General features: G+C 42.1%; 1 protein-coding gene and 2 long non-coding RNA genes across 3 annotated transcripts in view; 2 read left to right on the forward strand and 1 right to left on the reverse strand.

Annotated features, from left to right (window-relative positions):
* Nucleotides 1-23,922, forward strand: part of LOC129438994 (protein NLRC3-like) — a 469,470-nt gene that overhangs the window by 415,460 nt on the left and 30,088 nt on the right. The gene's annotated exons all lie outside the window — the stretch shown is intronic.
* LOC141361593 (uncharacterized) lies at nucleotides 11,371-15,379 on the forward strand. The gene is made up of 3 exons (XR_012367735.1): nucleotides 11,371-12,167; nucleotides 12,926-13,008; nucleotides 14,445-15,379. It is a non-coding gene; the product is annotated as an uncharacterized lncRNA (long non-coding RNA).
* Nucleotides 16,540-19,873, reverse strand: LOC141361575 (uncharacterized). Its single transcript, XR_012367701.1, has 3 exons — nucleotides 19,753-19,873; nucleotides 18,908-18,990; nucleotides 16,540-17,471 (listed from the first exon to the last, which is right to left on the reverse strand). It is a non-coding gene; the product is annotated as an uncharacterized lncRNA (long non-coding RNA).

Genomic DNA, 23,922 nt, shown 5'->3' on the forward strand with positions numbered 1-23,922 from the left:
ACTCCTCAAAGTTCAACTCTGTATGAGTTTCCAAATGTTTTTTGTGGACGAAAAACATGCAGAAAATGGATTCACAACATTCGGCGCGAGCGATTTAACATCACTTCTCATACACGGATCTGCAGTCATTTTAAAAGTGATGATTTGATCGTGCTATTGACCCTTAAAGTGCGTCGCTGGCTTTGAAAGGACGTTGCCTTATCCAGTGAACCAAGTATTGCATTTAGTTTTGTTCAGGTATAAATAATATTGACATGTATATAATCAACTTTTATTCAGTGTTGCCTGCACTGCAGGAATGTAAATAATGACTTTACACATTTGCAATGCATGTAATGTATTTAAATATACTGTAAATAACTTTTATTTAGTGTTGCATGCACTGCAGGAGTGTAAACATGTAAATATAAATGACTTTGAACATTTGCAATGCAGTAATCAATGTAAATATACTGTAATTAACCTTTATTCAGTGTTGCATGCACTGCAGGAATGTAAACATGTGGCTTTGAACATTTACAATGCAGTAATGTATTTAAATATACTGTAAATAACTTCCATACAGTGTTGCATGCACTGCATGAATGTAAAACTAAATGACTTTGAACATTAACATTGCAGTCATGTATGTATGTAATATACTGTAAATAACTACCTTAACTTCAGAAATGTAAACATGTAAATATAAATAACTATCAAGCAAACAGATGTGTCAAGGCTGTAGCCAAATAGAATCTGGTAGTATGCCATGGGTCAACAAACCAGTGAAGTTGATTGCTAGGAGGGGAGCAAGCCTAAGACTGGCATTTTTCGGATGCTCTGCAGTTATTGAATCCCTACCACATGCTTTATTGTTAGGTAATTTCCATATGGCATCAAATACCTCATGTGTCAAAATACTTTTAAAATCATTACTGATAACAGTGTCCTCCACGTGTGGATCATGCTTTAAACAATTAAAAATGGAGCTATAGTGCTGTCTCCATATTTCAGCGACATTATCTTCTCCGGAGACTCCTTCAACAGTGCAAGGAAGGAAAGATTTACAGTTATTAAGGGACCTCACCTCTTTCCAAAAATCAGTAATATTGTTGCTCATCATTTTACTAGCCATAGAATCAGCCCTCATCATTTGCTCATTTCTAGATATAAAACGAACAGCATACTTATATCTGGCATTTGCAAGCTTTTTACTCTCAAGCTCGGGGCCCTGCCTAGGTCTCCCAGCCAGGTCCCAAAGCCTGTAAGCTTCCCGAGCTTCAGTGTGATATGGTGCTACATGCTCATTCCATCCTGGTCCAATATTAAAGGCCCTGTTTTTCCTATGTTTTTGAAGAGGTTTACCAGCCTCCAACAGAGCAGCCACAACATCATCATACATGGCACATAGATTACTCTTGTGCACCTCACTCTGACAATTTACATCCTTACACATAATAGCTTCTCTAGGAAGACAGAAATTACTTAAATAATGGTCTGTATTAGTTTAATAAGCCAGAAGATCCTCTTCAGAAAGAGTTGACCAGTCTAATTTAGTACTCACATTACCACTGATAGCATTGTTGTTACTAACTACAGATGGTAATTCTTCAGTGTTAATTGTGAGGGCCAAAGGTATATGATCTGTTATTGTGACCCCATATTTAATACCCATATTCTCTATGGCTGCATGCCCATCAGCTGTACTAAAACAATGGTCAAGCCATGATGTTGTGTGCCAGGCTTCACTTATGTATGTATAACTATCTGCGGGCAACAGTACTCTACTTGATAAAGTGAAGTTATTGTCTTGACTAAAGCAGATCAGATGCTTGGCAAATAATGAGTTACTGTCATTGATATCAGCATTCATATCCCCAACAACATATACATTGCAGATACTATTATCTTGAATAAAAGCATTTATAAAAGCCAATCTATTTAAATATTCAACCTCATTTTCACGACACTCATATGGAGTATAAACATTTAAAATGACAAAATTATTACATTTATAAGTATATTGTATACCAATACACCAGTCAACGTCAAGCCTGATCGGCTTTATCACAGCATCAAGCTTTTTATTCCAGAGCACAGCCACCCCTCCTGGGATTCTGCCTCTGACTATAGCCTTGCTAAAATCAGTCGTTGACTCTCCTACTCCAAGAAAGTTTTCATTAAGAGTGTTCAGTTTCTCTAAATCTTGTTTAGCAATAAAGGTCTCCTGTAAACATAAAATGTCACATTCTGCGAGCAAACTGTCCACCACAGCACGTCGTGCTTTATCCCCTGTGCTCTGCCCCAAGCGCAGGCCACGGCAGTTGTAAGACAGTAGCCGAATTGACATGTTCATGCCAACGGGTTACCACCAGAGGGCCCATTTGCCTCCCTTTCGGACGGCACACGACATAAACCAACAACACCGGCCTTACGTGGCTCATAATAACGCCTTATTAGAGCTCCTTCTGGCCAGAGTTCAGGAATGTACATTTCACCAATATCATTACATTCAGCAGTCACTTTAAAAGAGCCAACCCTGCTACGTACATTGTCTATTTTTTGGCAGGTCACCACTCTATTAAGTTTACTTTTAAGATAATCAGCAAGTGTGTCAGCATCAAGTTCTGGTGAAAATTTTGTTGCAAAAACACTCACCATTTTGGTCTTCACAGTTTTAATAGTACTCACGGCTCCAGTACCGATGATAGAAGCGGGACCAGATTTTTTACGTCCCGCGGTAATCGCATGCCCACCAAGGCTGTAGCAGCTGACTTTGTCTTCTGCCTAGCCCGTCCGTTTCTCACTACTTTACTCCAACTTGGAGAGCCAGTGGATAACACTGACCCGGCAGGATCCTTCCCCGTAGCTGCATCCACCGCAACAGTCCCATCGCGGCTGCACTGCACCGGTTCAGGACAGAGCGCTAATAAGTCTCCCATTCGGTGCAGGTCCGCCACACCTCCAACTCCCTGCTCCACAGTCAGCGCATGTTCGCCACCTCGCACCCCCGGCGTCGGCTCCTTAGGGTTTCCCGGGCCATGGTAAACAGCCTTCTTTAATCCTGGAGAGATCCCAGCTACAGCACTAGCAATCGGGTTGCCAGATCGGCACTCCAGAACTGTCACGGTAGGAAAATCCATTGTTTTCCTCCGTGTCATGTTTGTGTGTGTGTGTTGTTCACTTACCCCGCCATGTGCTCGTTAGAGCGATCCCTTTCACCTGTGTGTTGATTGTCTCGCTCCAGCTGTTCATCATTACATCATCTCCATAAAAACTCACCTGACTTTCTGTTCCCTGCCAGATTCTATTGTTTGCTCAGTCTCCGTGTTGCTTGGTTGTTCCCTGTGCTTTGGATTACGTGTTTCAGTTGGATGTGTATTGTCGTCGTCGTCTTCGTGTGGATGTTCCGTGTCAGCCTGGATTTCACCACTGTTCACCACTCCACCAACGTCGCACTCAAAACACCAACTTCCACCGTAGTCATCGTCACCATTGCCAACAACAACACCGGACTGGATTACTTCCGCATTTGACTTTGAATACTCTCTCTTGGTTTATATTTAATAAACATTGTTTCATTTTTACACCTGCGTTTGCTTCCGTCTTTACAAGTCATTACAGAAGAATCTGGCCAACATGGAAGCAGCAGGTGGCCAGCCGATCTCCGGGTTGGAAGAGTTTCTCCAGCGATCTCTGGCTCGTATGGATCATCAGGATCAAACCATCGAGGACATGCGGAAGGCCGTCCAGGCAATGGTGGCGAAGGTTTCCGAGCTCTCTCAGCGATCTCCGAACATCACGCCTCCCACTGCGCCACCCATGCCGCCCGCACCATCTTCACCTCCAGGGGGTAGTTTCATCCAGGAACCGAGACTGCCGATCCCGGAGAAATATGCCGGTGAGCCCAACTACTGTCGCACTTTTCTCTCTCATTGTTCTCTACATTTCGCCCAACAGCCCCGGACATTCTCGCTCGAGGAGACCAAAGTGGCGTTCACGCTCTCACTGCTCTCGGGCAACGCTGCCCTCTGGGGGACGGCGGTATGGGAAAACCACGACAGCTGTTGTTCCTCGTTCGCCTCGCTTTCCGAAGAAATGAAGAGGGTTTTCGATCGCTCCGTCGCCGGGAGGGAGGCCGCCCGGCTCCTCACGGATCTCCAGCAGGGGGAGCGGTCGGTCTCGGACTATGCCATCGAGTTCCGTACCCTGGCGGCGGAGTGCAGGTGGAACGAGGAAGCGCAGTGGGACCATTTCCTGCATGGGTTGGCGGATCGGATCCATCGAGAGATCATCACGGCGGAATTACCGAAGTCGCTCAACGGTCTGGTGGACTTGGCGATCCGGGTTGACGCACGCCTGTCTACAGTTGCCAGAAGGAAGACTCAAGTTCTGCCCCTACGTCAAGCGGAGTCCACGGATCCTCCCATCGAAGTTTCCGCCGGTGGTCTCTCAGATCCGGAACCCATGCAGGTGGGTCGAGCTCGGTTACCCTGGAAGGAGAGGAATCGGCGGAGATCCTTGGGTCTTTGCCTATACTGTGGTGAGTCGGGTCACCAATGTCAGAGGTGCCCGGTAAAAGACCAAGCCCGATAGTAAAACAGAGGCTACTATCGGGCAGGATCTCCGCACAGAAGACCTCTACTACATCCACTCTCCTTCTGGTGAGACTACGGTGGTCCACTATGTCACACTCGGGGCACGCACTTCTGGATTCGGGGGCGGAGGGCAACTTCATCGACAGCTCACTAGCACGTAAGCTCAAGTTACCTTTCACTGCACTCACCCACCAGATTGCGCCCTTCGCCCTCAATGGACATCAGTTACCCACTATCAAGTACACCACAGCACCTATCACACTCATCACTTCCGGAAACCACACAGAGACTATTTCATTTTTTATTACTGACACTGCTCTCTCTCCCATAGTTCTTGGTCATCCGTGGCTTCATTCCCATAACCCAAGAATTGACTGGAAACTGGGTTCTGTTACCAGCTGGAGCGAGGAGTGTCATAAGTCCTGTCTTGTCTCTGCTTGTGTTTCTGTGTCTGAGTCTGTGTTTCAGGGGAAAGCAGTGGATTTGTCTACCGTGCCCGCGGAGTACCATGACCTGAAGGAGGTGTTCAGTAAGTCGCGGGCTGATTCTCTTCCTCCTCATCGTCCCTATGACTGTGCGATAGACTTATTGCCAGGTACGTTTCCGCCTAAGGGCAAGTTATACTCTCTGTCTGTTCCGGAGATGGAGGCCATGGAGAAATATATTTCTGATTCTCTGGCAACGGGGTTCATTCGCCCTTCCTCATCTCCAGCGGGGGCGGGGTTCTTTTTTGTGGGGAAAAAGGACGGATCCTTGCGACCTTGTATTGACTACCGAGGGTTGAACAACATCACGGTAAAGAATACTTATCCTTTGCCGTTGATGTCTTCAGCTGTCGAGAGGTTGCAGGGAGCGTCCGTTTTCACTAAATTGGACTTACGTAATGCATATCATTTGGTTCGCATCAGGAAGGGGGATGAATGGAAGACTGCGTTTAACACCCCTCGTGGCCATTTTGAGTACTGCGTGATGCCTTTCGGTCTCACGAACTCGCCGGCAGTCTTCCAAGCACTCGTTAATGACGTGTTGCGAGACATGGTAGACCAGTTCATATATGTTTACCTGGATGACATATTGATTTTTTCTTCGTCTCTCCAGGAACATTTGCAACACGTACGACGAGTGCTTCTGCGGTTGTTAGAGAATGGGCTTTTTGTCAAGGCGGAAAAATGCGTTTTTCATGCACAGTCTGTTTCTTTTTTAGGACACATCATTTCGACTGAGGGTGTTCGCATGGATCCTGAGAAAGTTAAGGCTGTGGTAGATTGGCCATCCCCAGAGTCTCGCAAGGCCCTGCAGAGATTTCTGGGGTTCGCCAATTTTTACCGGCGTTTCATTCGCAATTTCAGCCAACTAGCCGCACCTCTGACCGCTTTGGCTTCCCCTGGTTTGACGTTCAGGTGGTCAGACGCAGCTGAGGCTGCGTTTGCCAAACTGAAAAGCTGCTTTGTTTCAGCTCCCATTCTTGTAACCCCTGATCGTTCACGTCAATTCATAGTGGAGGTCGACGCGTCAGAGGTGGGGGTAGGAGCAGTGTTGTCCCAGCGCGCATCCTCAGACGGAAAGGTTCATCCTTTCGCGTATTTTTCCCATCGTTTATCTCCTGCGGAAGTTAATTATGACATTGGCAATCGAGAGTTGTTGGCGGTCAAGCTAGCACTGGAAGAATGGCGTCACTGGCTTGAGGGGTCGGGTGTACCTTTCATTGTATGGACGGACCATAAGAATCTCGAATACATTAGAACTGCCAAAAGACTTAACTCCAGGCAGGCTCGGTGGGCATTGTTTTTCGGACGTTTCGATTTTACTCTTTCTTACCGGCCGGGTTCCAAAAACATCAAACCCGATGCTTTATCCCGTCTTTTTGAGCGTTCCGATCGTACTGCTACTCCCGAGCCTATTTTACCAGAGAAAATCATTATCTCTGCGCTCAGATGGGAGGTCGAATCGAAGGTTTTGACAGCCTTAGAAGGGGTAACGCCCCCGGCTCGCTGCCCACCGAACCGTTTATTTGTGCCGGAAGGGTTACGGTCAGACGTTCTCCAGTGGGGTCATAGTTCCAGTGTTGCTTGTCACCCAGGGGTTAGTAGAACTAGGTTTCTAGTCAAGCAACGATTTTGGTGGCCTGGTATGGCTCGTGACGTCCACGACTTCGTCTTGGCTTGTTCGGTTTGTGCCGTTGGTAAGACTTCCAATCGTCCTCCAGATGGGTTACTTTTACCGCTGTCTGTCCCTTCGAGACCCTGGTCCCACATTTCGCTAGATTTTATTACCGCCCTCCCACCCTCTAAGGGTAATACGGTGATTTTGACCGTAGTGGACCGGTTCTCGAAGGCGACCCATTTCATTCCCTTGCCCAAATTACCATCAGCCAAGGAAACAGCGGTAGCTGTCATTGACCACGTCTTCCGAATACATGGCCTCCCGACAGACGTGGTCTCTGACAGGGGTCCCCAGTTTGTGTCCAAATTTTGGCGAGAGTTCTGCAAATTGCTAGGGGCGACTGTTAGTCTTTCATCCGGGTTTCATCCCCAGAGCAACGGTCAAACCGAGCGAGCCAATCAGGACGTCGAAAGGGTGTTGCGATGTCTGGTTTCCAAGAATCCTTCGTCCTGGTGTCAGCAACTCTCAATTGTGGAGTACGCACACAATTCTCTGCCGGTGTCATCTACGGGCATGTCTCCATTTAAGTGTAGTTTAGGGTACCAACCACCTAATTTTGTCAGTACTGAATCCGAGGTGTCGGTTCCCTCCGCAAACGCACTAGTCCAGAGGTGCCACCGCACCTGGATCAGAGCTCGCAGAGCTCTGCTCCAGGCAAGGTCACGCACCAAGGCCAAGGCCGATCGCCACCGGTCGAAGCCTCCCCGATACGTCGTCGGTCAAAGAGTGTGGCTTTCTACCCAGAATATTCCGATGCGTTCCGTCTCGAATAAACTTGCTCCCAAATTTATTGGCCCGTTTTCTGTTACCAAAATCATTAATCCGGTAACAGTGCGTCTTAGCCTTCCTCCTGCGTACAGGAGGGTTCACCCCGTCTTTCATGTCTCCAAAATTAAACCGGTGATTTCTTCCCGTCTTAATCCGCATACCCCGGTTCCCCCTCCGCCTCGTATCGTTAATGGGGAGACCACTTATTCGGTTAACCGTATTCTGGACTCCAGACGGAGGGGACGCGGATTTCAGTACTTGGTGGATTGGGAAGGTTACGGTCCGGAGGAGAGAAGGTGGGTTCCTGCTCGGGACATACTGGATCACCGCCTTATTGATGAGTTCAATCAACAGGTAAAGCAGGCTGGGAACGCCGAGGGGCGTTCCTAGGGGGGAGGGTACTGTCACGGTAGGAAAATCCATTGTTTTCCTCCGTGTCATGTTTGTGTGTGTGTGTTGTTCACTTACCCTGCCATGTGCTCGTTAGAGCGATCCCTTTCACCTGTGTGTTGATTGTCTCGCTCCAGCTGTTCATCATTACATCATCTCCATAAAAACTCACCTGACTTTCTGTTCCCTGCCAGATTCTATTGTTTGCTCAGTCTCCGTGTTGCTTGGTTGTTCCCTGTGCTTTGGATTACGTGTTTCAGTTGGATGTGTATTGTCGTCGTCGTCTTCGTGTGGATGTTCCGTGTCAGCCTGGATTTCACCACTGTTCACCACTCCACCAACGTCGCACTCAAAACACCAACTTCCACCGTAGTCATCGTCACCATTGCCAACAACAACACCGGACTGGATTACTTCCGCATTTGACTTTGAATACTCTCTCTTTGTTTATATTTAATAAACATTGTTTCATTTTTACACCTGCGTTTGCTTCCGTCTTTACAAGTCATTACAAGAACAGATACCCTGTGGTTGATTTCCACAGCTTCAGCACGAACTTGTTCACATACACCCGTCTGGAGCTGGGTTACGTGTTTTAGAGTTCCCACTTCCGCACAGAGCTGCTCCATTCTCCGAAGCAAACAGGAGACATCTAAACTCGAGAATGTCACCGGAGGGAGCTCATCCAAGTAATAAGAAACAAATCTAGGGATATCAGACCCACATTCATTCAGTACTTTAAGGCAGAGTTTTATGTTGTTGGCGTTTCTGTGCTGCCCTTTATACGCAACACATCTCTGCGAGGTTCCCGGACAGAGCTCAAACAAAACTTTCTTAGAGGCTTCAATTTCCTCAGAGTCGAACGTGTTTGTGGCCAATAAGACAATCTCATCCTGGCTTAGAGTCTTAATTTTCACAGCAAGGAAGTTTAACAACTCATCCTCCACTATTACTTTGCCATCAGTCGTCGTATAGATCTCTGGTTTTAGACGAGACCGTTTAAAACTACGAGCATGAGCCCCTGGGTTGCAGCCACATCCGCCATTTTTAGATAATATCCTTATATAATATCCAACATTTAATAAACGTTGTGCAACGTTTTGTCGGGGCTGAACGCAGCCCAGATGTTTCTGTTTAAATAAAGTACGCCAGTCAAAAAGAGAAACTGGTTGATGTGAAACAGTATTGTGTGTTGTCTGTGTAAGTTACTCTGTTAACAGTAAACTTGTGTATTTCTGCACTCTCACACTAACATTTTCTACAGCATACTACATTTTACTATGGCTTTACTAGAGTAAATACAAACATTTACTATACTATTTACTCCAGTTGATGAGTTAACTATAGTTAATGCTAGAGGATACTATAGTAAATACTGACTTTAATTAAACTGATTTACACGACAGTTTATTTCATTATATTAATATTAAAACAATCAAATACCTGAACAGTCTGAACAATCATCCAGAATTCTCTCAGTTAGACTCCTGAAGATTGTGTCATGGGTGCTCTCATCAAGGAAAGGTCGAGATTTGAAACGGGGGTCACTATCATTTTAGGCAATCCATGTGTGCTAAAAACACAGTCTCATTTTCATGATGGTAGTTTGTGAAGTTGTTACAGGATAAATGTCCAACCATTTGGAATGAGAATCTACCCAGCTAACAATTTTTGGTTCCCAAAACGTTCCCCTAACGTTAGTTTTTTGTTCCCATAACGTTATTTTCCAAGGTTTGTTTTTGGTTAGCCAGGAAAGTTTTCTTTACAGAAATAGAACGTTATTTTTAGGTTATTTTAACGTTTTCCTAACGTTAGGAAAACGTTACAATAACGTTAGGAAAACGTTAAAATAACCTAAAAATAACGTTCTATTTCTGTAAAGAAAACTTTCCTGGCTAACCAAAAACAAACCTTGGAAAATGCACAGTTGACATGGAGTGAAAAATGATCTCACCAGGGCGCGAGGGCGCGTTGCCGCGGCTCCGTACACGCACTGACAGAGCGCGCAGAGCTCAAGACTCCAGCCTCAGTGAAGAAGTAAAGGCTTACAAAAGTACGGCACGTCTATTAGTACATCCCATGCTGTGTTTTTATCTATCATATCTATCTAAAATAAGTAAAACACATTTTCATATAAGGAGGAATAAAATAATTTATTTAATACAAAATCTATAATAAATAAATTATGCTATTACTGGAAAAAATGTATATTTAAACATTGTACCATTATATAACACAGGTTATTTTATATAAAAATACCTCAACACATCACATATTATGTATTTAGATAACACTATATTTTATCAAATATATAAATAACCAGTGTCTTCAACACAATAAAGAAGACTTAAAACAGATATTTATTGAAAATATATAAACATTTAATTCACTTTAGTTGAACAGACCTTACAGCAGCCGCCTCTCCATTATTAAGTAACAACAATCAGCATCTCTCTCTCAGTTTTTACAATAATCAAAAGCTTCTAACTTCATATTCTCTTCATGGAAATAATTAAAATATATTTTCGTTTTCACATATTTAAGCTACTAATGAAGAAACAAAAAAGAAATCGCTAGAATGTTATACTCTGAAGTTAAAACGCAATGACAAAAAAATCAGTCACTTTATAGGTTAAAAGATCTTACCACAGTTATTCGGGTATCCGTTTTTACAACAATAAAAAGTTTCTAACATTATATTCTCCTCAAATTCTCCTCAAATCGATTAGAAATCACTCGTATGTATATATATTTCTTCTCACATATTTAAGTTACCAAATCAAGAAAGAGACAAAAGAACCGCTAAAATAATGTTAGTCTCTGAGGTAAAATCGAAAGGACCGTTATTTTTTTAATTAACGACTTTTCCTGAGCACAAGATAAAGCGGGTACTCGTGAAGAAGGCGGTAAGCTCGTGCAGACAAGCACGCGCATATTAGACGTGCACACTAAAGGAATAATGGGTTCACTTTAGATACAGAAAGACCTGATGATATTATTTCAGGAATCTCTTTGCTATCATTTGAAAGTGAACACCGACCATAATAGATAACCACTCGGTTTTAAATACATTCCCAGCAAACAATGACCTGGCGGTCCGCCGGCGGTTTTTGGGCGGCACGAAGTCAGCGGCTTGACGCGGTCGGACCACCGTCGGGGCACCTTCGGCAAACCGACCAACGTAAAAAAGCTGTCGGTCTGCCGGCGTTTCTTGGGTGGCAAGCCACCAGCGGCTTGCCCCTGCTGGACCACCGTTGGTACACCAGTGGCATATCGCCCCAGCAAACAATGACCTGTCGGTCCGCCGGCGGTTTTTGGGTGGCACGAAGTCAGCGGCTTGACGCGGTCGGACCACCGTCGGGGCACCTTCGGCAAACCGACCAACGTAAAAAAGCTGTCGGTCTGCCGGCGTTTCTTGGGTGGCAAGCCACCAGCGGCTTGCCTTTGCTGGACCACCGTTGGTACACCAGTGGCAAGCCGCCCCAGCAAACAATGACCTGGCGGTCCGCCGGCGGTTTTTGGGTGGCACGAAGTCAGCGGCTTGACGCGGTCGGACCACCGTCGGGGCACCTTCGGCAAACCGACCAACGTAAAAAAGCTGTCGGTCTGCTGGCGTTTCTTGGGTGGCAAGCCACCAGCGGCTTGCCCCTGCTGGACCACCGTTGGTACACCAGTGGCAAACTGCTAGGTTTCTACTGAAACTAAGAATTATAAAAATCTTAAGAAAATACATGAAAAACAATATGAGACTGCATATAGGGCTTATTTAACGAAATGCATACATTTTTTTTTATATTTCAGTTTAAAAGAATTTTAAGGATAAAATAAAAAATGAGAGATAGTGTTTAATACAATATAGTCCACGTGCAGGTGTGGTTATTTGGACATTTATAGACAACAAACAAACACGAGTTTGTGATTTCATAATCATTTGAGGAGATTTTAAATTGTTGTAGTGATTATGTCAATGTGTGAATTTGCCATGACGCGTGTGTTGTGCGCGCCGAACACGTGCCCTTTTTGGCTTGTTCGACTTCATGCGGCCCTGCAAGAACCGACAGCTGTATGACGTCAAAGTACCGCGAGAACGATTCGAGAACTCATACGAAGTGTAATTTCGTCTCGCTTTCGCGGCACTTTAACGTCATCTGTCTGTCAGTTCTAGCGGGGCCGCAGGCAGGAAGTCGAACAGCCTTCTTTCTCAATACGGATTACCATCAGGTGGGACTGACGAAGCTCCTCTTTCACGGGTTCCTTTACTGTTTTCAGGTAAGTTTATTCCCTCAAAATACAGAAATAATACACAAAACTATTATTGAAACGTAACAGAAACGCTTGTGTTGAATATTTACTTCATAGAAATGTTTTTTGTCTTCCGTAAGCATGTGGACGCTTTTCAAAAGTGATAATGTTAGGGTGACTATAGCTTTTGCATTGTTTATTAAGTTTTGGCTTTTTAAAAACCAACTTCGTGTGTTGATGAGATGATGTGATAGCTTTGTTCAGGTTGTCAATGCATTATTGGAAGTAACTTAGGCTAATTTGTTTAGCCTAAAATATGCAATGTACTGCACAGTTAAACGGTGAAAAAACTTTCATATAGCGTATTTGGTGAAAGTAGTACAAACAAATGTTTTATCGTAAACATATATATACAAAAAGTTGTTATTTTATTTTAGGAGTGACCAAAATAACCTCTATAATAGAAGAAAAGCTGAAAGATTTCAAAATTTTCTGAAGGGAGCCACAGACAGATGTAAACTCAGGCAGGTTCAGAGCATATTAACTCACTTTTTTCACAACATATTACCATGCATCTTGTCATTTTTCTGCGTTTATAGCAGTTATTCTAGGAAGATTTTAACATCCAAACGTGAGTGCCACCATATGAGCAATATTAAATGAACAAGTAAACCTAAAAACATAGATTCTGTTATATTTTGTATACTTTAATTTTCTTTTCAGTGTTTCACATCCTTTTAATCAATATTGATTGCTTTGTGACAAATTGCATATTATGTTTGTAGATTTTCCATGCTGATATCCGTGCAGCAGAATTGAAGCAGACCTGTCAGAAAACATCTCTAAGGTGCTATGAATCTCATAACTAGTAAGTACAACCTTAAACTAATACATTGCTGTTTACAGGTTTAAGGTTGTGGTTTATTTATAAAGTGCATCCAATTTCATTGGTAAAAAACAATGTTATTTTGTGTATTTGGTATAATATGCAATGTGTTTGCGTGGTGTACGGTTAAAAACACATACATTTTTATAGCTTTAGATTTCCTGCCTTCCTCAAACGCATTGATTTTATACAGAACTCATCGATCTGAAATGCGCTGTGTCCCTGATTGGCCAGCTAATATGTACGTTGTGATTGGCCTGAATATGTCTGACGTCAGCCGGAAATGTGACGCTCCTGTTTGAAAGATTCGGTCACAATGCAATGCTGACAGGAGTTCATTTGTAGGCTATGAGTAAAAGTGAGAGCAATTATACAGACAGCGCATTATTAGAAAACCACGCCCACCGGGGGAAAACAATCCAACCATCTCCATTTACTTTATATTGCATTTCTGGCTTATAACCAAAAAACAAAACAATGCCTGAAAGCTGCTGCGTGACAGAGTCTACAGCTAACACGCTGAAAAACCCAGAAATAAGTTTTTAGTACCAAGCTATAAAACTCAGCCTTTAAGGAGACAAAAGTGGATCGCTGATTATGTTTCCCTACAGTGGGCAACTGGGCATAGTTCTAATTATAGTAGTACTATGACAAGTTGCCTGTATCCAGTTTTGTGTCTTTGAAACGCTAGTTTTTTTTGTTTGTGTCAACAGCTTATAAAATCTTATTTCTGGGTTTTTGGCTTGTTAGCTCAAGCCTGGTCCAACCAGACTCTCGTACATTCATTTCATTTGTACAGGGAGTCTGGCCACGCTCCATTGCAAAGTGTTACTTCCGTTAAGGAGGGTCTTCTGTTGAAGTACGACCTCTGTTCGCTGATTGGTCCTGCAGATTTTTGCAGGAGAAAACGAAACTCTACAAAGCAGTCCCAGACATTGTACTGAAGCGAAATGAAAATTAAGCGGAAGCACGTAGGAGGGCGGAGCCAGGCTATGTTAGCTCCACACCCTGTCACACAGCAGCTTTTAGGCATTGTTGTGGTATAAGCCAGAAATGACATGGAGGTTCAGGCAGCCTCACGCAATACAAAGTCATTGTTACTCATTGTTTACGCATATCGTTAACATGTACTAATACATACTTACACACCAAAGTAAATGTAAAATCATTAGTCGGACCATAATTGTACTTTAACAAAATACAATAAAAAGGCCAGGCTTTTTCACATTTTACTCCTAAATTCTCCCATGCAGTCTAAATCCTCTTCTAAGACAAGCATTCACATACACAAATACATCTTATGACCTTGTTCTTCAGTAATTAAATAATAAAATGCGCAAATGAGGTTTTGCTTGAAATAATATGAACAGCAGCAATCCTAATCCTTCTCATTTTGCTTTTCTGTTTTTGTTTATCAGGATACACATCATAAGATAACTAGAGCTTACGGCTCTGTTTAGATTCAGCCTCACTTGTGAAGACTTCAGATGATGTAAACACTCACAAAGACATTATATGATGGCATCTATAGATGGACATACACAACTGCCAAATGTAACATATTGTAATTACTGCACCAAAGCGCAACCCTACAGATTTTCAACCCACTTAATATTGTTACAAATACAATATATGTTTATATTTGAAAAAATATTCTTTAGCTAATTTTACTGATTTATTTCCATTTATTTGTCCACAATACTCTGCCAAAATGATGTTTTGCATCATCCAAATATTGTTAATGTACATTTTACAGACATTGTAACAACACAAAGTGGGTTGAAAAAGTTTCTTCTTCTAAGTGCAGTAACTACGCAAACACTAAAACCGAGAAAAAAGTTCTTAAAGTGTTTTACACCAGCCAGTCAAACTTGTTACTGCAATTTTGGCAAACACATTTCTCTGATGGGACAAAATTAAACCAGGAGACTTTGTCACAAGACAACAGATCTCACAAAGCCCATTTCAACCTTTACCTCAATTTTGACCAAATGCATAGTTACTGCGCTTTGGCTTTGTTGGCCAGTATAGTAGTATTATAGTAATGCTGGAGTGAAACCATGGTTACCATATATTTTTAAATCATGGTAATGTTTGTGGTTACTAAAATGTAGTACTATAAGCCTATGCTGTTGTAAGAGAATGTTTATTCTTTATTATTGTTGTGAAATCATGGTTGATTTTATATTTACCATGTGTTACTGCAAATGATGGTAAAATCATGGATAACTTTGCATGGGTACAGAAAGGTGTAAACTGGTTGTTTTTATTTGGAGGTCATGTTGGTTTTAATGCATGTGATAAATGTATATGCATTTGAATATTTATTCTGTTTACTGACAATAATAAATTTGCAGTTGCTGATGTAAATTGTTTATTATTGTGTGGAAAGACATTTGGTTAGCGTGATTAAACAATTATGAACCACGGACCAACCGGGCAGCTAGCAACCATTACCGGTATAAACCAGCGGACCTTTGCGGCTGCCGCTGGTGGTCCGCTGGAAAAACGATGGGTAAAACTCCGGCGAGCCGCTGGCGGCATCCGCCGGCGGACCGCCGCTCGTCCGCTGGCCTTGTGTTAGCTGGGGCAGCGGTCCAACAGCGGACCTCCGCCCTCTGCGGCTGCCGCTGGTGGTCCGATGGAAAAACGATGGGCAAAACTCCGGCGAGCCGCTGGCGGCATCCGCCGGTGGACCGCCGCTGGTCCGCTGGCCTTATGTTATCTGAGGCAGCGGTCCGACAGCGGACCTCCGTCGAAAAAGTAGCGGCTGCCGCTGGTGGTCCGCTGGAAAAACGATGGGCAAAACTCCGGCGAGCCGCTGACGGCATCCGCCAGTGGACCGCCAACTTTGCCGCCGGTGGACCGCTGACCTTATGTTTGCTGGGCTGCGTCTCATATTTAGAAGTTCATCGAACTAAACATTACAAAACGGATGTTTTTCGACGGGTATAAGTTTTAAAACCCAGCAAACATAAGGTCAGCGGTCCACCGGCGGACCACCAGCGGCAAAGTTGGCGGTCCACTGGCGGATGCCGTCAGCGGCTCGCCGGAGTTTTGCCCATCGTTTTTCCAGCGGACCACCAGCGGCAGCCGCTACTTTTTCGACGGAGGTCCGCTGTCGGACCGCTGCCTCAGATAACATAAGGCCAGCGGACCAGCGGCGGTCCACCGGCGGATGCCGCCAGCGGCTCGCCGGAGTTTTGCCCATCGTTTTTCCATCGGACCACCAGCGGCAGCCGCAGAGGGCGGAGGTCCGCTGTTGGACCGCTGCCCCAGCTAACACAAGGCCAGCGGACGAGCGGCGGTCCGCCGGCGGATGCCGCCAGCGGCTCGCCGGAGTTTTACCCATCGTTTTTCCAGCGGACCACCAGCGGCAGCCGCAAAGGTCCGCTGGTTTATACCGGTAATGGTTGCTAGCTGCCCGGTTGGTCCGTGGTTCATAATTGTTTAATCACGCTAACCAAATGTCTTTCCACACAATAATAAACAATTTACATCAGCAACTGCAAATTTATTATTGTCAGTAAACAGAATAAATATTCAAATGCATATACATTTATCACATGCATTAAAACCAACATGACCTCCAAATAAAAACAACCAGTTTACACCTTTCTGTACCCATGCAAAGTTATCCATGATTTTACCATCATTTGCAGTAACACATGGTAAATATAAAATCAACCATGATTTCACAACAATAATAAAGAATAAACATTCTCTTACAACAGCATAGGCTTATAGTACTACATTTTAGTAACCACAAACATTACCATGATTTAAAAATATATGGTTACCATGGTTTCACTCCAGCATTACTATAATACTACTATACTGGCCAACAAAGCCAAAGCGCAGTAACTATGCATTTGGTCAAAATTGAGGTAAAGGTTGAAATGGGCTTTGTGAGATCTGTTGTCTTGTGACAAAGTCTCCTGGTTTAATTTTGTCCCATCAGAGAAATGTGTTTGCCAAAATTGCAGTAACAAGTTTGACTGGCTGGTGTAAAACACTTTAAGAACTTTTTTCTCGGTTTTAGTGTTTGCGTAGTTACTGCACTTAGAAGAAGAAACTTTTTCAACCCACTTTGTGTTGTTACAATGTCTGTAAAATGTACATTAACAATATTTGGATGATGCAAAACATCATTTTGGCAGAGTATTGTGGACAAATAAATGGAAATAAATCAGTAAAATTAGCTAAAGAATATTTTTTCAAATATAAACATATATTGTATTTGTAACAATATTAAGTGGGTTGAAAATCTGTAGGGTTGCGCTTTGGTGCAGTAATTACAATATGTTACATTTGGCAGTTGTGTATGTCCATCTATAGATGCCATCATATAATGTCTTTGTGAGTGTTTACGTCATCTGAAGTCTTCACAAGTGAGGCTGAATCTAAACAGAGCCGTAAGCTCTAGTTATCTTATGATGTGTATCCTGATAAACAAAAACAGAAAAGCAAAATGAGAAGGATTAGGATTGCTGCTGTTCATATTATTTCAAGCAAAACCTCATTTGCGCATTTTATTATTTAATTACTGAAGAACAAGGTCATAAGATGTATTTGTGTATGTGAATGCTTGTCTTAGAAGAGGATTTAGACTGCATGGGAGAATTTAGGAGTAAAATGTGAAAAAGCCTGGCCTTTTTATTGTATTTTGTTAAAGTACAATTATGGTCCGACTAATGATTTTACATTTACTTTGGTGTGTAAGTATGTATTAGTACATGTTAACGATATGCGTAAACAATGAGTAACAATGACTTTGTATTGCGTGAGGCTGCCTGAACCTCCATGTCATTTCTGGCTTATACCACAACAATGCCTAAAAGCTGCTGTGTGACAGGGTGTGGAGCTAACATAGCCTGGCTCCGCCCTCCTACGTGCTTCCGCTTAATTTTCATTTCGCTTCAGTACAATGTCTGGGACTGCTTTGTAGAGTTTCGTTTTCTCCTGCAAAAATCTGCAGGACCAATCAGCGAACAGAGGTCGTACTTCAACAGAAGACCCTCCTTAACGGAAGTAACACTTTGCAATGGAGCGTGGCCAGACTCCCTGTACAAATGAAATGAATGTACGAGAGTCTGGTTGGACCAGGCTTGAGCTAACAAGCCAAAAACCCAGAAATAAGATTTTATAAGCTGTTGACACAAACAAAAAAAACTAGCGTTTCAAAGACACAAAACTGGATACAGGCAACTTGTCATAGTACTACTATAATTAGAACTATGCCCAGTTGCCCACTGTAGGGAAACATAATCAGCGATCCACTTTTGTCTCCTTAAAGGCTGAGTTTTATAGCTTGGTACTAAAAACTTATTTCTGGGTTTTTCAGCGTGTTAGCTGTAGACTCTGTCACGCAGCAGCTTTCAGGCATTGTTTTGTTTTTTGGTTATAAGCCAGAAATGCAATATAAAGTAAATGGAGATGGTTGGATTGTTTTCCCCCGGTGGGCGTGGTTTTCTAATAATGCGCTGTCTGTATAATTGCTCTCACTTTTACTCATAGCCTACAAATGAACTCCTGTCAGCATTGCATTGTGACCGAATCTTTCAAACAGGAGCGTCACATTTCCGGCTGACGTCAGACATATTCAGGCCAATCACAACGTACATATTAGCTGGCCAATCAGGGACACAGCGCATTTCAGATCGATGAGTTCTGTATAAAATCAATGCGTTTGAGGAAGGCAGGAAATCTAAAGCTATAAAAATGTATGTGTTTTTAACCGTACACCACGCAAACACATTGCATATTATACCAAATACACAAAATAACATTGTTTTTTACCAATGAAATTGGATGCACTTTATAAATAAACCACAACCTTAAACCTGTAAACAGCAATGTATTAGTTTAAGGTTGTACTTACTAGTTATGAGATTCATAGCACCTTAGAGATGTTTTCTGACAGGTCTGCTTCAATTCTGCTGCACGGATATCAGCATGGAAAATCTACAAACATAATATGCAATTTGTCACAAAGCAATCAATATTGATTAAAAGGATGTGAAACACTGAAAAGAAAATTAAAGTATACAAAATATAACAGAATCTATGTTTTTAGGTTTACTTGTTCATTTAATATTGCTCATATGGTGCCACTCACGTTTGGATGTTAAAATCTTCCTAGAATAACTGCTATAAACGCAGAAAAATGACAAGATGCATGGTAATATGTTGTGAAAAAAGTGAGTTAATATGCTCTCAACCTGCCTGAGTTTACATCTGTCTGTGGCTCCCTTCAGAAAATTTTGAAATCTTTCAGCTTTTCTTCTATTATAGAGGTTATTTTGGTCACTCCTAAAATAAAATAACAACTTTTTGTATATATATGTTTACGATAAAACATGTGTTTGTACTACTTTCACCAAATACTCACGCTATATGAAAGTTTTTTCACCGTTTAACTGTGCAGTACATTGCATATTTTAGGCTAAACAAATTAGCCTAAGTTACTTCCAATAATGCATTGACAACCTGAACAAAGCTATCACATCATCTCATCAACACACGAAGTTGGTTTTTAAAAAGCCAAAACTTAATAAACAATGCAAAAGCTATAGTCACCCTAACATTATCACTTTTGAAAAGCGTCCACATGCTTACGGAAGACAAAAAACATTTCTATGAAGTAAATATTCAACACAAGCGTTTCTGTTACGTTTCAATAATAGTTTTGTGTATTATTTCTGTATTTTGAGGGAATAAACTTACCTGAAAACAGTAAAGGAACCCGTGAAAGAGGAGCTTCGTCAGTCCCACCTGATGGTAATCCGTATTGAGAAAGAAGGCTGTTCGACTTCCTGCCTGCGGCCCCGCTAGAACTGACAGACAGATGACGTTAAAGTGCCGCGAAAGCGAGACGAAATTACACTTCGTATGAGTTCTCGAATCGTTCTCGCGGTACTTTGACGTCATACAGCTGTCGGTTCTTGCAGGGCCGCATGAAGTCGAACAAGCCAAAAAGGGCACGTGTTCGGCGCGCACAACACACGCGTCATGGCAAATTCACACATTGACATAATCACTACAACAATTTAAAATCTCCTCAAATGATTATGAAATCACAAACTCGTGTTTGTTTGTTGTCTATAAATGTCCAAATAACCACACCTGCACGTGGACTATATTGTATTAAACACTATCTCTCATTTTTTATTTTATCCTTAAAATTCTTTTAAACTGAAATATAAAAAAAAATGTATGCATTTCGTTAAATAAGCCCTATATGCAGTCTCATATTGTTTTTTATGTATTTTCTTAAGATTTTTATAATTATTAGTTTCATTAGAAACCTAGCGGTTTGCCACTGGTGTACCAACGGTGGTCCAGCAGGGGCAAGCCGCTGGTTGCTTGCCACCCAAGAAACGCCAGCAGACCGACAGCTTTTTTACGTTGGTCGGTTTGCCGAAGGTGCCCCGACGGTGGTCCGACCGCGTCAAGCCGCTGACTTCGTGCCACCCAAAAACCGCCGGCGGACCGCCAGGTCATTGTTTGCTGGGGCGGTTTGCCACTGGTGTACCAACGGTGGTCCAGCAAAGGCAAGCCGCTGGTGGCTTGCCACCCAAGAAACGCCGGCAGACCGACAGCTTTTTTACGTTGGTCGGTTTGCCGAAGGTGCCCCGACGGTGGTCCGACCGCGTCAAGCCGCTGACTTCGTGCCACCCAAAAACCGCCGGCGGACCGCCAGGTCATTGTTTGCGGGGGCGGTTTGCCACTGGTGTACCACCGGTGGTCCAGCAGGGGCAAGCCGCTGGTGGCTTGCCACCCAAGAAACGCCGGCAGACCGACATCTTTTTTACGTTGGTCGGTTTGCCGAAAGTGCCCCGACGGTGGTCCGACCGCGTCAAGCCGCTGACTTCGTGCCGCCCAAAAACCGCCGGCGGACCGCCAGGTCATTGTTTGCTGGGAGAGCATGCGCAAACATGGCCAGAACGAAATAGCGCAACATCGATAGAACGAAAAACAATCCAAAATGTACAGACTTAAATTATATCAGAATTTACGTTTATAATAAATACATTTTTTAAATAAAATAAGGTCAGAAGTAACAACTTGCAGAACAAATGTGCAAAATGCCTCAAGTGCACGAAAACAAAACACAAGCCAAATAGATACATCAGATAACCCAGAGTGATTTATAAATAAAATAAAGAAATTAATAAAAAACGAAAGTATTGCCAGAATTGCCAGCTTTGTCTTTTAAATGTAGAAACGACTGTGAGATTGATAGTCGAATCCGGCTTCTCCGATGCATCGAATCTTCAACTATTCGGGGTCACCCCTATTAATTATTAAAAAAAGTTCTCAATATTAGTAATACTGATGTGTTGCTTTGTACTTTGAAAATACATGATATTAATTAAGATATGTTTTCAGGAATGTGTCTGCAACACCAACTTCGTCTGGTACTCGCACGTTTTGAACAATGGGACGACAACATTTAACTCCATTCCCAAAGAGTTACAGTGTGTGATGGTTTACAAATGTATAGCCTACCTTATTTTTTAATATTTGGAAGTATTTTTAGATGCACACCAAACTTTCACAGCTGACATTTAAAATCCTTTTCTTTTAATTAGAGCCATATTTTACTGGTCATATAGAATATTGTTACATGTATACATATTGTTACTTTATTATTTATAATTACAATGAAGCTTCTTCATTTATAATTACAATAAAGCTTCTTAAATCTATTGTATTGTTCATGTTTTTAGCATTTTTTGCAACCCTATAAGACTTTTATTTTACTAAAAAAGTATTTTGTACTTTATTTTAACCTATTTTTTTTTAAACTACAAGCAAAAGATTTTCTCTTTAAGTCTCCCCACAGTCACAGTTCTTTTGTCCCAACATTCCTCACTGAGCCATTAGGGGGTTGGGTCTCCTCACGTGTGAAACACATCAATATTCATGACCATTGACCCTCCCTTGCATATTGCCTTTACACAGCAAAAAGTGTCTTACAAAAGTTAAATCAATGTATTTTTTCATGTGAATGAGTGGGTTACATGGTTTTGACATCTTTTTGTAGCAAATTCTCTACTCTACAAGAGTAGATAACTTTTTTGCTTGTTAACAAATGTTTAGGATGTGTTTCTTGGCCTTATTTCAGCAACTTGATGTTTTCTTTTTTTTACTAACCACGCATAAACATCATTTACTTAAAAATACAAACATGTTCATACATGTTAACTCACATATTATTTTAGCACAGTTTGTGCTGAATACAATGTTATGTGATATTAGCCATTATTATGTTTAAACCAACTGAAAAAAGACCAAATGTGAGAGCATGTCAGAACCTCTGACTGTGTCCAAAAAGGGTCCGACCCCAGAGGGTTAATTATGCATTCACTTCATTTCCTAAAAAAAACATAACCAAAAAATGACCATTAGAGAACGTTGTGTATAAGTTATTTTTGGGTTATTTTATGGTTCCAGAAAATAACCAAAAAATAACGTTCTGTATAAGTTATTTTTAGGTTATTTTAAAAATAACCACCCTGCAACGTTATGGGAACGTTATTTTATGGTTCCAAAAAAAATAAACAAAAAATAACGTTCTGTATAAGTTATTTTTAGGTTATTTTCAAAATAACCACCCTGCAACGTTATGGGAACGTTATTTTATGGTTCCAAAAAAATAACCAAAAAATAACGTTCTGTATAAGTTATTTTTAGATTATTTAAAAATAACCCCCCTGCAACGTTATGGGAACGTTATTTTATGGTTGCAAAAAAAACTAAAAATAACGTTCCCAGAACGTTATTTTTTGCTTCCCAAAAAAATAACCAAAAACTAACGTTAGGGGAACGTTCTGTGTTTGCTGGGTAGGGTGACCATACGCGCCATTCTTCCCGGACGCATCCCGGACGCATCCCGACCAGGATTTCGGGTTCGTCTTCCGGAAGTCGTATTTGTCGACTGCATACGTCATAGAGGATTATTATTATTATTACAGAAAGCAACCGTTATCTTTTAAGGTATGAATGAAACTACGGTTGTATGTCTTATGTTTTTAACTGAATGGCGTATGCAGTCAACAAATACGACTTCCGGAAGACACACCGAAATCCTGGACAGGAAGCGTCCGGGAAGAATGGCATGTATGGTCAGCCTAGAGAATCTACCAAAACTCTTTCCCAAGGGTCCTGTATAATCCACATGTGTGACCAGCAGACATCAGATGATCACAGCCAGAACGCTCGTGTCGATGGTGCCGGCCGGTGATCAGACCCACACTCTGTGTCTGAGCTGTGATACGAGACAGAGCTGTGATCAGACCTCATATCTGATCATGTGACATTCTTTGTGTCTGTAATGTCTCTCCTTACACACTTACGTGCTACAACCTGCAGGTTAAGGACACAGGTGCTCTTTCCTATGATGTTTGACGCAGTGCACTGATACAGGCCGGATGTGCTGCTGCTGATGTTTCTCAGTGTCCCTGCATCTGATCTAAGAACAGCACCATCAGTTATCTTATACATTTCATTCATCTACACATTCAACACACACTTTAGATTTCAGTGGAGAAAATAAAGAAACTGTGAATAATGTTTCTATTGTCTATGACACACTGCAGAATAACTGTAATAACACAAATGTCCTGTAGGTGGCAGTGGAGGCGGAGTTTTCTTTACATCTTTTAATGTTTAATGTCTGATAATTATCCTGATATTTTGTCGTTTTATTCAATTAAATGTTTATGTTAGCACAATTATATTTTATCTACAATTAATCTTTTAAACTGAAAGTGAGTGTTTTTTAAGATCTCGCTGTGTTTATTAAACCAAACACTTGATAAAATTCACACTATGATAAATACATGAATGTAAATGTAGTTCACACAAATAATAAAACATCACTTAGTCTAC

This window comes from Misgurnus anguillicaudatus, chromosome 24 (genome assembly GCF_027580225.2).
Source record: "Misgurnus anguillicaudatus chromosome 24, ASM2758022v2, whole genome shotgun sequence".
NCBI lineage: Eukaryota > Metazoa > Chordata > Actinopteri > Cypriniformes > Cobitidae > Misgurnus > Misgurnus anguillicaudatus.